The sequence below is a fragment of the Artibeus jamaicensis genome, unplaced genomic scaffold, assembly GCF_021234435.1.
Source record: "Artibeus jamaicensis isolate MK-2021 breed Jamaican fruit bat unplaced genomic scaffold, CSHL_Jam_final contig_1127, whole genome shotgun sequence".
NCBI lineage: Eukaryota > Metazoa > Chordata > Mammalia > Chiroptera > Phyllostomidae > Artibeus > Artibeus jamaicensis.
This window is the reverse complement of record NW_026521219.1, coordinates 1,386,870-1,392,869: the sequence shown is the minus strand read 5'-3', so window position 1 is coordinate 1,392,869 and position 6,000 is coordinate 1,386,870. Positions and strand designations below refer to the sequence as shown.

General features: G+C 38.0%; 1 pseudogene; it reads right to left on the bottom strand.

The window, feature by feature from the left end:
• Positions 1–1,254: 1,254 nt before the first annotated feature.
• Positions 1,255–6,000, bottom strand: part of LOC119050611 (28S ribosomal protein S10, mitochondrial-like) — a 36,428-nt pseudogene continuing 31,682 nt past the window's right edge.

Here is a 6,000-nt window from a genome sequence, read left to right as displayed (position 1 = left end):
CTCTAAGAGTAAATAAACAAAATCTTTTTTTTAAAAAAAAGTGTCACGTAAGAGCAGTTGGAAATGAAAGCATTTTCAATACATAGTATTGGAACCATTGGGTTTATATATGGGATTATTGGAACCTTACATCATGCACGAAAATAAATTATAGATATGTTATAAACATAAATGTCAACATCTAAACACTAGAGCTTTCACAAAGTAACATAGAACAATATCTTCATGACATTAAAGGATGATTTCTTAAATACTTGCCAACAAGAGAACATCCAGCCTAAGAAAAAGTCTTAGAAGAATTTATTTTAGCCAAACTGATGACAATTTCTGGGAAGCAAAATTCCAACAGACTGAGGAAATGCACCAGAGAATGGCAGTTTTGCAGTTTATTTTACACACTACAATCAAAGGAGGTGGCGTAAGGAGGGTTACATAAAGTTCAACAGCGGATTAGAGAGGCAGGAGAAAGAAAGGCAGGTGAATCTCTGAGACTGGATGAAGAGTGAAAGAAGAGACAATACTCCTTTTACACCAGCAGGTGTTGCATAGCTAACAATGAGCTTTTACAGCACATATATATGGTTTCTGAGCAATGAGATGAAAATGAGTGTTTCCTGATCTTGTGGTCTGTGGGAGATTGTACGCTGAGGAGTCTGGAGAAAAGGGGGTAACGTTGACGTCTTAAAGGCACGTTATAAGACAATAGACAGACTCAGTTAAGGTAAAGACTGACCTTCATCAAGGAAGTTATTGACCTAGGATATGACTCACTTTCTAGTGAAGAAGTTTTCATTTTAGATCATCCTTATGTAGTTACTTTGGGTCTCTGAGTTTGTAAGGCCACACGAGAGCTTCCCCCGAGCTTGTCAAGTTTAGTACATGGCCCCTTTTTTGTCCACGTTAGGACACAAAAATACTATCCCTGGAAAGATAGATAAATTTAACCTGGAATGGAAACAAAATTTGTTAACCCCAAAATATGCCTCTTGGCATAAGCATTATTTTAGGTTGGTTATTTATTCATTATTTTTTGTAGTCAAAGTGGTTCACTCATATTTGTTAAATTCAGAACTGAAATGATAATATGTATAAAGAAATAAACTGGGTTTTTTTCACTATAGTCCATCCATCACATCCTTAATGTTCCCTCCCCCGCTGCCAACCAATCAGGACTTGTGGACTCAACAGAGCAGTTACCTGGACTCAAAATCCTTTCAACGAGAAGCACTCTCATTTCAGCCTAACTGGTCTCCCTCAAACTTTATGATTTGCTTCCTTTTTTTCCTCTCGTACTGTTTCCCAGATTGGCTCCTTGATGTGTTCTGGTAGCTGTTCTAATTTTGTCGTAATTTCCATGGCAACTGCTTCAGGTAAATTTGCTGAATGTATTTCAAGTAGACATCTGCTGTACTTCCAGTTAGATGTTTTAACTCTCTACATCTGTAAAGTATTCTCATTTTATAGTAAACCCTGTGCTTCTTGAAATTAAGCACTCACTTGAGAAGAGTAAATCATTCCATTTTCCTTGGATGTTTATAGGGTTTAATAGAAACACAAAGTTCTTTAGCAGCAAGCACAACAAAATATTCGTAACTGTCCAACACAGCCTTATCAGGCCTTTTACTAAAGCTGACAGCCACTTAAATAAGGTGTCTGATCACCAGTAATTGGTTATTGCAGGCTTAGTCAAATTCTGGAGAACATCAACATGTAGGTTTCAAAAATCTACCCACTTCATACTGGTACTGAAACCAGGAAAGTCAGTGTTTGCGCTGCCTGTCACTACCAGAACCAATAGGCAGAGACAAGGACTGAATCTTTATGGGCACATTATTCAGATGCTGGGGTTCTGAGAAAAGGGCAGATTATATATCCTCAAAAACCACTGTAAAGTCTCATCTCAAGACAATGTCTTTATAAGGCGAAAAAAAAAAAGGTAGGTTAGGGGTTTGAAGAAAGGTTAATGAGATAAGGGTTGCAGTCCAGCAGTGATTTTTTTAGTATTGCTTTCTCTACTGATCAACAATTCTTCAGCTGCATTTCTGGAAGTGCCCTCCCTAGAACACAAGGCCTCAGATGCCATCTCCAGGGCTTGCACACTCCCCTGGAGTCGAGTTTTAGCAATGGACAAAACAGTCAAGAATCTGGGGCACAGATTGAATTGCTTGCCGACCTCCTGGAGTCATGTGGTCATGCATTCCAATTCCTGGAATAACAGCTTTCCACATGCATTAATCATTTAAGCCTATCAACTATGACTGCAGCTAAAATCCTTTTTAAAAATGTTTTGTTGTTTATGGTATTACAGTTGTCCCATTTTCCCCCCTTCACCCTCCTCCAGCCAGCCCACTGCACACTTCCATAGTCAATCCCCACACCATTGTGTCGTTCATGCATGTTCTTTGACTAATCCCTTCACCTTCTTTTGATCAGTCCCCACCTCTTCCCCTTCCCCTCTTATAGCTGTCAGTCTGTCCCATGATTCTATGCCTCTGGTTCTATTTTTGCCCAATAGTTAATTTTGTTCATTAGATTCTTCTTATAAGTGAGATCATATGTTACTTGTTTTTCAGTTGTTTTTCACCTACACACTTATTTCACTTAGCATAATAGTTTCTAATTCTATCAATGCTGTCGCAAAAGGTAGGAATTCCTTCTTTTTTCCTGCTGTGTAGTATTCTACTATGTAAATGTACCAAAGTTTTTTATCCACTCAGCTACTGATGGGCACTTAGACTGTTTCCAAATATTGGCTATTATGAATAGGTAGTGCATCTATGAATATAGGGGTACATAAATAAAAATCTTTAACTCTTAAGTTCCTCTATCAGTACTGAGAAGAAAGCCACCATTTTGGATGTACTGCTTTTAGAACTGTTCACATGAAACTATCTCGGACCCTTCCAGAGATGCCAGTGCAAGGGCCTGAGAGCTGTTCGCACTGCATGTTGTCATCCCAGCCTAGGCTGCTTATTTTCAAGAAACTGCAGGCACAAGAGAAGCTCTGAAAATTGAATAAAAGTTACCATTTTGTAGAAAGACATTTTCACTTATAACAGAAATTTCCATTGGTAGTGGTGTCTCTCTCTTATGTACCCAAAGGAAGAATGACTCTAAATTTCTAGAAATGCTAATCAATGGAGAAGAAAAAGACTTAAGTCTGCATAACAACCTTACCCTTGTTTGCTGTGCTTTACCCAGTAACCTCCCATAACTGGCTTCCCCACACCAATATGGTCTTTCGTCTTTAGCTGGAGATAGTATTTATGGCCTTGGCTGGGCCCTTTGGAGGAGTTACTCAGTTTTCCTAGGTATCCTCTATGTAAACAAGAGGTATACACCTTATTAAATGAGTTTGCTTTATTATCTCAGCCAAGAATCTGGAAGGGTAGAGGTAAATTTTTCTTTCTTCCTTACAACTTTATTAAAACACACCATTGAAAGGCAACCTGGAGAGAAAGAATTTGTATGTAATGCATACCATTTTCTAGAGGTACATATCTAGAATGTCATATTGACCCCAAATCAATTAAAGACAAAACAAAGTAAAATGACGAGTGGTAGAGTTGGAGAGCTCCTGCTACAGGTCCTCTGAAGTCCAATTTGAGAGAGGTTTCTGTGAATTAGTCTTTGCAAGTATAAAATCATTTTTTAAATACAGTGCCTGGTAAATAAAGTTAAATAATATTAAACTTGATCCCAAATAAATATCAATTAAGAAAGGATTTTTATTATACCTGTCAAAATGAGAACCAGAGGTTCTGTCTGGCTAATTTTAATGTAACTTTGCATTTTACAAAGAAAAAAATATTTTTAGTGTCCTGTGGGAAAAGTTTTTATTGAACACTCAGAGCATAGCTTTGCTAAATGTCTCCTTTTTGATGCTGGATTGTGTATTTCTGTTAAACGCCCAAGTGGAATAAAATATTTGATTTAGATGATTTTATATTTTGGTATTAAGTGTTCAGATCTCTCAGTTAGTGTCAACACATAATTAGGAAGAAATCAACCAGAAGCAAAGAGCTATCAAACACTTAAGGAAACATAAGATATTTTCCATAGTAAAAATAACTTTTAAGTGACCACTGGCATTTCTTTAATAGCTTAGAGTGCCACAAACATCTGAGCCCTTTCAGCTAGCATTCTCATTCTTACTATTTATTACATAATAAAGGCAAATAAGGGACAAATCAGTAATGGAATTTGCCAAAATTTAATTAGTTGTTTATTCAAAAAGTACTATTTATTGGGTAACATTATTATGCCAAGTACTCAGGTTATAGTAATGGACAAAACAGTCAAAAATCTACTCTCTCTTAGAATTTGCATTCTCATTTGGTAGACAGGTAATAAACAAATAGTTAAAATCGTGTCAGGCTGTGATAAGTGCACCTGTACTGTTCCAAAAGTGCTCAGGTTTTAGCAATGGACAAAACAGTCAAAAGTCCACTCTCTCCTAGAATTTGCATTCTCATTTGGCAGACGGTCATAAACAAATAGTTAAAATCACATCAGGCAATAAAAAGCGCTATGAAGACAGATAAAGCAGAGAGTGAGGATGCAAATGCAGGTGGGGTAGAATGTTACATGCTGGTCTTTCAGTTTGCTGGCTTCTGGGGTGGATGTATTTCACAAGCTGCGAATGTCCTGGGAGTATAGAAGACTGGGTATTCTGCAGGTGCGCAAAGCTGCCAGATCTGTGTAGGGGACATTTCTCTGAGATTCGCAGACAAACCTCAAGAAATAATTGACAAGAAAAAATTCTGAGATGTACTATATTAAAATTACAGAGACTGGAGAGTAAGAGAGACAAAATAGCCTGTTAATAATTTTGGACCAGTTATGACGAAAGACTGCTCACATTCTTGTTTATCTGTTGGAATTTAGAATTAATTTCCAGGTGGCTGTTTCCACAATTATCCAAAAGAGAGAATAGCCAGACACCGTAGAATCCCAGGAGCTTCTGATCTTATTTACACAGTCCTGTTTCCATCTGCTGCCCATGGCTAATCTGCAGGAGCAGTTGCTTCTTCCTTGTGGACTCTACTCTGCCTATCGTAGCACTAGCCCCACTTCACCTTCCCCACCCCTCTTTTCTACAGCTAATGCAAGTCCTTTCAGAAAGGCTTACACCTTTCTCTCCATACTTGATGCAGAAAAACGCTTCTGGAACTCTGGGATGATGGACATGCTGTCTTTTCTACTTAGCAATGCTGGGGGTGGCTTAGAGGCCACGTCCCAGGACAGGCCTTCTTTTCCTTTTCTTTCCTTTTCTTTTCTTTTCTTTTCTTTTCTTTTCTTTTCTTTTCTTTTCTTTTCTTTTCTTTTCTTCTTTTCCTTTTCCTTTTCCTTTTCCTTCCCTTCCCTTCCCTTCCCTTCCCTTCCCTTCCCTTCCCTTCCCTTCCCTTCCCTTCCCTACCCTTCCCTTCCCTTCCCTTCCTTCCCTTCCCTTCCCTTCCCTTCCCTTCCCTTCCCTTCCCTTCCCTTCCCTTCCCTTCCCTTCCCTTCCCTTCCCTTCCCTTCCCTTCCCTTCCCTTCTCTTCCCTTTTCTTCTTTCGTTTCTCTTTTCTTTTCTTCTCTTCCCTTTTCTTTCGTTTCTCTTTTCTTTTCCTTTCCTTTATTCTCTTTGCTTTTCTTTTTTCTTCTTTCTCTCTCTTTCCTTCTTCTAGCAATGGCCTATCATTTTGCCTTTAACATAATTTAGTAGTTAATCTGCCTTTTCCAATTCAGGCTTTCCATAAGCTAATATCATACCAGGGATTGTGGGTTTCATTTCTATACTCAAATACATGATGAGATTTTCATTTTCTAAGAAAAATAACTTGAGTGGAATAAAGACGAGGGAACCAACATTGATGTTTCTTCTCGTTTTTTTTAGGAGTTATAACTCAGAATTCAGCTAAACCTTTTTTTCTCTTACTATTGAGATTTATTCTAAATCATTCGCTTTTCTTATTCCTGCTTGAAAAATAATCATTGGTTAAATGGAGACAATTGAGT